Here is a 10,651-nt window from a genome sequence, read left to right as displayed (position 1 = left end):
AAAATCCAGGTCCTGCATCTATTTTGTTAAATGGTTTAAATTAAAGTATGAAGACCACAGCTATAAGCAGGCCGCAATAGCTCAGTTGGGAGAGCGTTAGACTGAAGATCTAAAGGTCCCTAGTTCAATCCCGGGGTTCGGCACAGTTGAGAGGTTCCTTGCTTCTAACAAAATAGGTCTTGTAATCAGCTGTAGTACTTTTTTCTCTATCAACATTTTTATCAACTGATCTACAAAATGATCAACTCAACATAGACTTTGTTTCTGTCCTCCTTTTAAACTTTCTTCCACCTATCTTGCCTTCAGGTTTGACAATGAATGTTTCCCATTTCGTCCTTTTTTGTAAAGTAAACTCTTGTCTGCATCACATTCCACTTCCCCTTGAACACAGATGTCAGTAGTCAGATGACATTGCTTACCTACTCATGCCAAATATATCTAGGTAATATAGTGCTAGTCCATTCAGAGTTAAAAAAACAACTACCTAACCTGGATCCCAAAAATGCTATTTACCCATTGCACCAGTTAACTGGGGAATGATACAGGACTCCTTAAAACATATCTCTACCACATGAGGTTAAAAATCCAGGTCCTGCATCTATTTTGTTAAATGGTTCAAATTAAAGTATGAAGACCCCAGCTATCAGAAGGCCGAAATAGCTCAGTTGGGAGAGCGTTAGACTGAAGATCTAAAGGTCCCTGGTTCAATCCCGGGTTTCGGCACAGTTGAGAGGTTCCTTGCTTCTAACAAAATAGGTCTTGGAAGCAGCTGTAGTACTTTTTCTCTATTCATCAAATTTTTTCCAACTGATCTACAACACAATCAATTTAACATAGACTTTGCTTTATGTCCTCCTTCTAAACTTGCTTCCACCTCTCTTACCTTCAGGTTTGACAATGAATATTTCCCATTTCATGCTTTTTTGTAAAGTAAACTCTTGTCTGCATTACCTTCCACTTCCCCTTGAACACAGATGTCAGTAGTCAGATGACATTGCTTACCTACTCATGCCCAATATATCTGGGTAATATAGTGCTAGTCCATTCAGAGTTAAAAAAACAACTACCTAACCTGGATCCCAAGAATGCTATTTGCCCATTGCACCAGTTAATTGCGGAATGATCAGGACTCCTTAAAACATATCTCTACCATATGAGGTTAAAAATCCAGGTCCTGCATCTATTTTGTTAAATGGTTTAAATTAAAGTATGAAGACCACAGCTATAAGCAGGCTGCAATAGCTCAGTTGGGAGAGCGTTAGACTGAAGATCTAAAGGTCCCTGGTTCAATCCCGGTTTTCGGCACGGTTGAGAGGTTCCTTGCTTCTAACAAAATAGGTCTTGGAATCAGCTGTAGTACTTTTTTCTCTATCAACATTTTTATCAACTGATCTACAAAATGATCAATTCAACATAGACTTTGCTTTATGTCCTCCTTTTAAACTTTATTCCACCTATCTTGCCTTCAGGTTTGACAATGAATGTTTCCCATTTCGTCCTTTTTTGTAAAGTAAACTCTTGTCTGCATTACCTTCCAATTCCCCTTGAACACAGATGTCAGTAGTCAGATGACATTGCTTACCTACTCATGCCAAATATATCTGGGTAATATAGTGCTAGTCCATTCAGAGTTAAAAAAACAACTACCTAACCTGGATCCCAAAAATGCTATTTACCCATTGCACCAGTTAATTGCGGAATGATACAGGACTCCTTAAAACATATCTCACCATATGAGGTTAAAAATCCAGGTCCTGCATCTATTTTGTTAAATGGTTTAAATTAAAGTATGTAGACCACAGCTATAAGCAGGCCGAAATAGCTAAGTTTGGAGAGTGTTAGACTGAAGATCTAAAGGTCCCTGGTTCAATCCCGGTTGTCGGCACAGTTGAGAGGTTCCTTGCTTCTAACAAAATAGGTCTTGGAATCAGCTGTAGTACTTTTTTCTCTATCAACATTTTTATCAACTGATCTACAAAATGATCAATTCAACATAGACTTTGCTTTCTGTCCTCCTTTTAAACTTTCTTCCACCTATCTTGCCTTCAGGTTTGACAATGAATGTTTCCCATTTCGTCCTTTTTTGTAAAGTAAACTCTTGTCTGCATCACATTCCACTTCCCCTTGAACACAGATGTCAGTAGTCAGATGACATTGCTTACCTACTCATGCCAAATATATCTGGGTAATATAGTGCTAGTCCATTCAGAGTTAAAAAAACAACTACCTAACCTGGATCCCAAAAATGCTATTTACCCATTGCACCAGTTAACTGGGGAATGATACAGGACTCCTTAAAACATATCTCTACCATATGAGTTAAAAATCCAGGTCCTGCATCTATTTTGTTAAATGGTTCAAATTAAAGTATGAAGACCCCAGCTATCAGAAGGCCGAAATAGCTCAGTTGGGAGAGCTTTAGACTGAAGATCTAAAGGTCCCTGGTTCAATCCTGGGTTTCGGCACAGTTGAGAGGTTCCTTGCTTCTAACAAAATAGGTCTTGGAATCAGCTGTAGTTCTTTTTCTCTATTCATCAAATTTTTTCCAACTGATCTACAACACAATCAATTTAACATAGACTTTGCTTTATGTCCTCCTTCTAAACTTGCTTCCACCTCTCTTACCTTCAGGTTTGACAATGAATATTTCCCATTTCATGCTTTTTTGTAAAGTAAACTCTTGTCTGCATTACCTTCCACTTCCCCTTGAACACAGATGTCAGTAGTCAGATGACATTGCTTACCTACTCATGCCAAATATATCTGGGTAATATAGTGCTAGTCCATTCAGAGTTAAAAAAAAACTACCTAATCTGGATCCCAAAAATGCTATTTACCCATTGCACAAGTTAATTGCGGAATGATACAGGACTCCTTAAAACATATCTCTACCATATGAGGTTAAAAATCCAGGTCCTGCATCTATTTTGTTAAATGGTTTAAATTAAAATATGAAGACCACAGCTATAAGCAGGCCGAAATAGCTCAGTTGGGAGAGCGTTAGACTGAAGATCTAAAGGTCCCTGGTTCAATCCCGGGTTTCGGCACAGTCGAGAGGTTCCTTGCTTCTAACAAAATAGGTCTTGGAATCAGCTGTAGTACTTTTTCTCTATTCATCAAATTTTTTCCAACTGATCTACAACACAATCAATTTAACATAGACTTTGCTTTATGTCCTCCTTCTAAACTTGCTTCCACCTCTCTTACCTTCAGGTTTGACAATGAATATTTCCCATTTCATGCTTTTTTGTAAAGTAAACTCTTGTCTGCATTACCTTCCACTTCCCCTTGAACACAGATGTCAGTAGTCAGCTGACATTGCTTACCTACTCATGCATAATATATCTGGATAATATAGTGCTAGCCCATTCAGAGTTAAAAAAACAACTACCTAACCTGGATCCCAAAAATGCTGTTTACCCATTGCACCAGTTAACTGGGGAATGATACAGGACTCCTTAAAACATATCTCTACCATATGAGGTTAAAAATCCAGGTCCTGCATCTATTTTGTTAAATGGTTCAAATTAAAGTATGAAGACCACAGATATCAGCAGGCCGAAATAGCTCATTTGGGAGAGTGTTAGACTGAAGATCTAAAGGTCCCTGGTTCAATCCAGGGTTTCAGCACTGTTGAGAGGTTCTTTGCTTCTAACAAAATAGGTCTTGGAATCAGCTGTAGTCCTTTTTCTGTATTCATCAAATTTTTTCCAACTGATCTACAACACAATCAATTTAACATAGACTTTGCTTTCTGTCCTCCTTCTAGACTTGCTTCCACCTCTCTTGCCTTCAGGTTTTACTATGAATGTTTCCCATGTCATGCTTTTTTGTAAAGTAAACTCTTGTCTGCATTACCTTCCACTTCCCCTTAAACACAGATGTCAGTAGTCAGATGACATTGCTTACCTACTCATGCCAAATATATCTGGGTAATATAGTGCTAGTCCATTCAGAGTTAAGAAAACAACTACCTAACCTGGATCCCAAGAATGCTATTTGCCCATTGCACCAGTTAATTCCGGAATGATACAGGACTCCTTAAAACATATCTCTACCATATGAGGTTAAAAATCCAGGTCCTGCATCTATTTTGTTAAATGGTTTAAATTAAAGTATGAAGACCACAGCTATAAGCAGGCTGCAATAGCTCAGTTGGGAGAGCGTTAGACTGAAGATCTAAAGGTCCCTGGTTCAATCCCGGGTTCCGGCACAGTTGTGAGGTTCCTTGCTTCTAACAAAATAGGTCTTGGAATCAGCTGTAGTACTTTTTTCTCTATCAACATTTTTATCAACTGATCTACAAAATGATCAATTCAACATAGACTTTGCTTTCTGTCCTCCTTTTAAACTTTCTTCCACCTATCTTGCCTTCAGGTTTGACAATGAATGTTTCCCATTTCGTCCTTTTTTGTAAAGTAAACTCTTGTCTGCATCACATTCCACTTCCCCTTGAACACAGATGTCAGTAGTCAGATGACATTGCTTACCTACTCATGCCAAATATATCTGGGTAATATAGTGCTAGTCCATTCAGAGTTAAAAAAACAACTACCTAACCTGGATCCCAAAAATGCTATTTACCCATTGCACCAGTTAACTGGGGAATGATACAGGACTCCTTAAAACATATCTCTACCATATGAGGTTAAAAATCCAGGTCCTGCATCTATTTTGTTAAATGGTTTAAATTAAAGTATGAAGACCCCAGCTATCAGAAGGCCGAAATAGCTCAGTTGGGAGAGCGTTAGACTGAAGATCTAAAGGTCCCTGGTTCAATCCCGGGTTTCGGCACAGTTGAGAGGTTCCTTGCTTCTAACAAAATAGGTCTTGGAATCAGCTGTAGTACTTTTTCTATATTCATCAAATTTTTTCCAACTGATCTTCAACACAATCAATTTAACATAGACTTTGCTTTATGTCCTCCTTCTAAACTTGCTTCCACCTCTCTTACCTTCAGGTTTAACAATGAATATTTCCCATTTCATGCTTTTTTGTAAAGTAAACTCTTGTCTGCATTACCTTCCACTTCCCCTTGAACACAGATGTCAGTAGTCAGATGACATTGCTTACCTACTCATGCCAAATATATCTGGGTAATATAGTGCTAGTCCATTCAGAGTTAAAAAAACAACTACCTAACCTGGATCCCAAAAATGCTATTTACCCATTGCACCAGTTAACTGGGGAATGATACAGGACTCCTTAAAACATATCTCTACCATATGAGGTTAAAAATCCAGGTCCTGCATCTATTTTGTTAAATGGTTCAAATTAAAGTATGAAGACCCCAGCTATCAGAAGGCCGAAATAGCTCAGTTGGGAGAGCGTCAGACTGAAGATCTAAAGGTCCCTGGTTCAATCCTGGGTTTCGGCACAGTTGAGAGGTTCCTTGCTTCTAACAAAATAGGTCTTGGAATCAGCTGTAGTACTTTTTCTCTATTCATCAAATTTTTTCCAACTGATCTACAACACAATCAATTTAACATAGACTTTGCTTTATGTCCTCCTTCTAAACTTGCTTCCACCTCTCTTACCTTCAGGTTTGACAATAAGTATTTCCCATTTCATGCTTTTTTGTAAAGTAAACTCTTGTCTGCATTACCTTCTACTTTCCCTTGAACACAGATGTCAGTAGTCAGATGACATTGCTTACCTACTCATGCCAAATATATCTGGGTAATATAGTGCTAGTCCATTCAGAGTTAAAAAAACAACTACCTAACCTGGATCCCAAAAATGCTATTTGCCCATTGCACCAGTTAATTGCGGAATTATACAGGACTCCTTAAAACATATCTCTACCATATGAGGTTAAAAATCCAGGTCCTGCATCTATTTTGTTAAATGGTTTAAATTAAAGTATGAAGACCACAGCTATAAGCAGGCCGCAATAGCTCAGTTGGGAGAGCGTCAGACTGAAGATCTAAAGGTCCCTGGTTCAATCCTGGGTTTCGGCACAGTTGAGAGGTTCCTTGCTTCTAACAAAATAGGTCTTGGAATCAGCTGTAGTACTTTTTTCTGTATCAACATTTTTATCAACTGATCTACAAAATGATCAATTCAACATAGACTTTGCTTTCTGTCCTCCTTTTAAACTTTCTTCCACCTATCTTGCCTTCAGGTTTGACAATGAATGTTTCCCATTTCGTCCTTTTTTGTAAAGTAAACTCTTGTCTGCATCACATTCCACTTCCCCTTGAACACAGATGTCGGTAGTCAGATGACATTGCTTACCTACTCATGCCAAATATATCTAGGTAATATAGTGCTAGTCCATTCAGAGTTAAAAAAACAACTACCTAACCTGGATCCCAAAAATGCTATTTACCCATTGCACCAGTTAACTGGGGAATGATACAGGACTCCTTAAAACATATCTCTACCATATGAGGTTAAAAATCCAGGTCCTGCATCTATTTTGTTAAATGGTTCAAATTAAAGTATAAAGACCCCAGCTATCAGAAGGCTGAAATAGCTCAGTTGGGAGAGCGTTAGACTGAAGATCTAAAGGTCCCTGGTTCAATCCCGGGTTTCGGCACAGTTGAGAGGTTCCTTGCTTCTAACAAAATAGTTCTTGGAATCAGCTGTAGTACTTTTTCTCTATTCATCAAATTTTTTCCAACTGATCTACAACACAATCAATTTAACATAGACTTTGCTTTATGTCCTCCTTCTAAACTTGCTTCCACCTCTCTTACCTTCAGGTTTGACAATGAATATTTCCCATTTCATGCTTTTTTGTAAAGTAAACTCTTGTCTGCATTACCTTCCACTTCCCCTTGAACACAGATGTCAGTAGTCAGATGACATTGCTTACCTACTCATGCCAAATATATCTGGGTAATATAGTGCTAGTCCATTCAGAGTTAAAAAAACAACTACCTAACCTGGATCCCAAAAATGCTATTTACCCATTGCACCAGTTAATTGCGGAATGATACAGGACTCCTTAAAACATATCTCTACCATATGAGGTTAAAAATCCAGGTCCTGCATCTATTTTGTTAAATGGTTTAAATTAAAGTATGAAGACCACAGCTGTAAGCAGGCCGCAATATCTCAGTTGGGAGAGTGTTAGACTGAAGATCTAAAGGTCCCTGGTTCAATCCTGGGTTTCAGGACAGTTGAGAGGTTCCTTGCTTCTACAAATATAGGTCTTGGAATCAGCTGTAGTACTTTTTTCTCTATTAACATTTTTATCAACTGATCTACAAAATGATCAATTCAACATAGACTTTGCTTTCTGTCCTCCTTTTAAACTTTCTTCCACCTATCTTGCCTTCAGGTTTGACAATGAATGTTTCCCATTTCGTCCTTTTTTGTAAAGTAAACTCTTGTCTGCATCACATTCCACTTCCCCTTGAACACAGATGTCAGTAGTCAGATGACATTGCTTACCTACTCATGCCAAATATATCTAGGTAATATAGTGCTAGTCCATTCAGAGTTAAAAAAACAACTACCTAACCTGGATCCGAAAAATGCTATTTACCGATTGCACCAGTTAACTGGGGAATGATACAGGACTCCTCCAAACATATCTCTACCATATGAGGTTAAAAATCCAGGTCCTGCATCTATTTTGTTAAATGGTTCAAATTAAAGTATGAAGACCACAGCTATCAGAAGGCCGAAATAGCTCAGTTGGGAGAGCGTTAGAGTGAAGATCTAAAGGTCCCTGGTTCAATCCCGGGTTTCGGCACAGTTGAGAGGTTCCTTGCTTCTAACAAAATAGGTTTTGGAATCAGCTGTAGTACTTTTTCTCTATTCATCAATTTTTTTCCAACTGATCTACAACACAATCAATTTAACATAGACTTTGCTTTATATCCTCCTTCTAAACTTGCTTCCACCTCTCTTACCTTCAGGTTTGACAATGAATATTTCCCATTTCATGCTTTTTTGTAAAGTAAACTCTTGTCTGCATTACCTTCCACTTCCCCTTGAACACAGATGTCAGTAGTCAGATGACATTGCTTACCTACTCATGCATAATATATCTGGGTAATATAGTGCTAGCCCATTCAGAGTTAAAAAAACAACTACCTAACCTGGATCCCAAAAATGCTGTTTACCCATTGCACCAGTTAACTGGGGAATGATACAGGACTCCTTAAAACATATCTCTACCATATGAGGTTAAAAATCCAGGTCCTGCATCTATTTTGTTAAATGGTTCAAATTAAAGTATGAAGACCTTAGATATCAGCAGGCCGAAATAGCTCATTTGGGAGAGTGTTAGACTGAAGATCTAAAGGTCCCTGGTTCAATCCCGGGTTTCGGCACTGTTGAGAGGTTCTTTGCTTCTAACAAAATAGGTCTTGGAATCTGCTGTAGTACTTTTTCTGTATTCATCAAATTTTTTCCAACTGATCTACAACACAATCAATTTAACATAGACTTTGCTTTCTGTCCTCCTTCTAGACTTGCTTCCACCTCTCTTGCCTTCAGGTTTTACTATGAATGCTTCCCATGTCATGCTTTTTTGTAAAGTAAACTCTTGTCTGCATTACCTTCCACTTCCCCTTGAACACAGATGTCAGTAGTCAGATGACATTGCTTACCTACTCATGCCAAATATATCTGGGTAATATAGTGCTAGTCCATTCAGAGTTAAAAAAACAACTACCTAACCTGGATCCCAAAAATGCTATTTACCCATTGCACCAGTTAACTGGGGAATGATACAGGACTCCTTAAAACATATCTCTACCATATGAGGTTAAAAATCCAGGTCCTGCATCTATTTTGTTAAATGGTTCAAATTAAAGTATGAAGACCCCAGCTATCAGAAGGCCGAAATATCTCAGTTGGGAGAGCGTCAGACTGAAGATCTAAAGGTCCCTGGTTCAATCCCGGGTTTCGTCACAGTTGAGAGGTTCCTTGCTTCTAACAAAATAGGTCTTGGAATCAGCTGTAGTACTTTTTCTCTATTCATCAAATTTTTTCCAACTGATCTACAACACAATCAATTTAACATAGACTTTGCTTTATGTCCTCCTTCTAAACTTGCTTCCACCTCTCTTACCTTCAGGTTTGACAATGAATATTTCCCATTTCATGCTTTTATGTAAAGTAAACTCTTGTCTGCATTACCTTCCACTTCCCCTTGAACACAGATGTCAGTAGTCAGATGACATTGCTTACCTACTCATGCCAAATATATCTGGGTAATATAGTGCTAGTCCATTCAGAGTTAAAAAAACAACTACCTAACCTGGATCCCAAAAATGCTATTTACCCATTGCACCAGTTAATTGCGGAATGATGCAGGACTCCTTAAAACATATCTCTACCATATGAGGTTAAAAATCCAGGTCCTGCATCTATTTTGTTAAATGGTTTAAATTAAAGTATGAAGACCACAGCTATAAGCAGGCCGCAATAGCTCAGTTGGGAGAGCGTTAGGCTGAAGATCTAAAGGTCCCTGGTTCAATCCCGGGTTTCGGCACAGTTGAGAGGTTCCTTGCTTCTAACAAAATAGGTCTTGGAATCAGCTGTAGTACTTTTTTCTCTATCAACATTTTTATCAACTGATCTACAAAATGATCAATTCAACATAGACTTTGCTTTCTGTCCTCCTTTTAAACTTTCTTCCACCTATCTTGCCTTCAGGTTTGACAATGAATGTTTCCCATTTCGTCCTTTTTTGTAAAGTAAACTCTTGTCTGCATCACATTCCACTTCCCCTTGAACACAGATGTCAGTAGTCAGATGACATTGCTTACCTACTCATGCCAAATATATCTAGGTAATATAGTGCTAGTCCATTCAGAGTTAAAAAAACAACTACCTAACCTGGATCCCAAAAATGCTATTTACCCATTGCACCAGTTAACTGGGGAATGATACAGGACTCCTTAAAACATATCTCTACCATATGAGGTTAAAAATCCAGGTCCTGCATCTATTTTGTTAAATGGTTCAAATTAAAGTATGAAGACCCCAGCTATCAGAAGGCTGAAATAGCTCAGTTGGGAGAGCGTTAGACTGAAGATTTAAAGGTCCCTGGTTCAATCCCGGGTTTCGGCACAGTTGAGAGGTTCCTTGCTTCTAATAAAATAGGTCTTGGAATCAGCTGTAGTACTTTTTCTCTATTCATCAAATTTTTTCCAACTGATCTACAACACAATCAATTTAACATAGACTTTGCTTTATGTCCTCCTTCTAAACTTGCTTCCACCTCTCTTACCTTCAGGTTTGACAATGAGTATTTCCCATTTCATGCTTTTTTGTAAAGTAAACTCTTGTCTGCATTACCTTCCACTTCCCCTTGAACACAGATGTCAGTAGTCAGATGACATTGCTTACCTACTCATGCCAAATATATCTGGGTAATATAGTGCTAGTCCATTCAGAGTTAAAAAAACAACTACCTAACCTGGATCCAAAAAATGCTATTTACCCATTGTACCATTAATTGCGGAATGATACAGGACTCCTTAAAACATATCTCTACCATATGAGGTTAAAAATCCAGGTCCTGCATCTTTTTTGTTAAATGGTTTAAATTAAAGTATGAAGACCACAGCTATAAGCAGGCCGAAATAGCTCAGTTGGGAGAGCGTTAGACTGAAGATCTAAAGGTCCCTGGTTCAATCCCGGGTTTGGGCACAGTTGAGAGGTTCCTTGCTTCTAACAAAATAGG

General features: G+C 38.3%; 3 non-coding genes across 3 annotated transcripts; all 3 read left to right on the top strand.

The window, feature by feature from the left end:
* The first annotated feature begins 650 nt into the window (after nt 1-650).
* TRNAF-GAA (transfer RNA phenylalanine (anticodon GAA)) lies at nt 651-723 on the top strand. Its single transcript has one exon. It is a non-coding gene; the product is annotated as a tRNA-Phe (tRNA).
* Nucleotides 724-2,974: 2,251 nt separating this feature from the next.
* On the top strand, nt 2,975-3,047 carry TRNAF-GAA (transfer RNA phenylalanine (anticodon GAA)). Its single transcript has one exon. It is a non-coding gene; the product is annotated as a tRNA-Phe (tRNA).
* A 1,674-nt stretch (nt 3,048-4,721) lies between these two features.
* Nucleotides 4,722-4,794, top strand: TRNAF-GAA (transfer RNA phenylalanine (anticodon GAA)). Its single transcript has one exon. It is a non-coding gene; the product is annotated as a tRNA-Phe (tRNA).
* The last annotated feature ends 5,857 nt before the right edge of the window (nt 4,795-10,651 follow it).

The sequence above is a fragment of the Lissotriton vulgaris genome, chromosome 8 (assembly GCF_964263255.1).
Source record: "Lissotriton vulgaris chromosome 8, aLisVul1.2, whole genome shotgun sequence".
NCBI classification, from domain to species: Eukaryota; Metazoa; Chordata; class Amphibia; order Caudata; family Salamandridae; genus Lissotriton; species Lissotriton vulgaris.
Note: the sequence above shows the minus strand (reverse complement) of the source record. Positions and strands in the feature narration are given on the sequence as shown.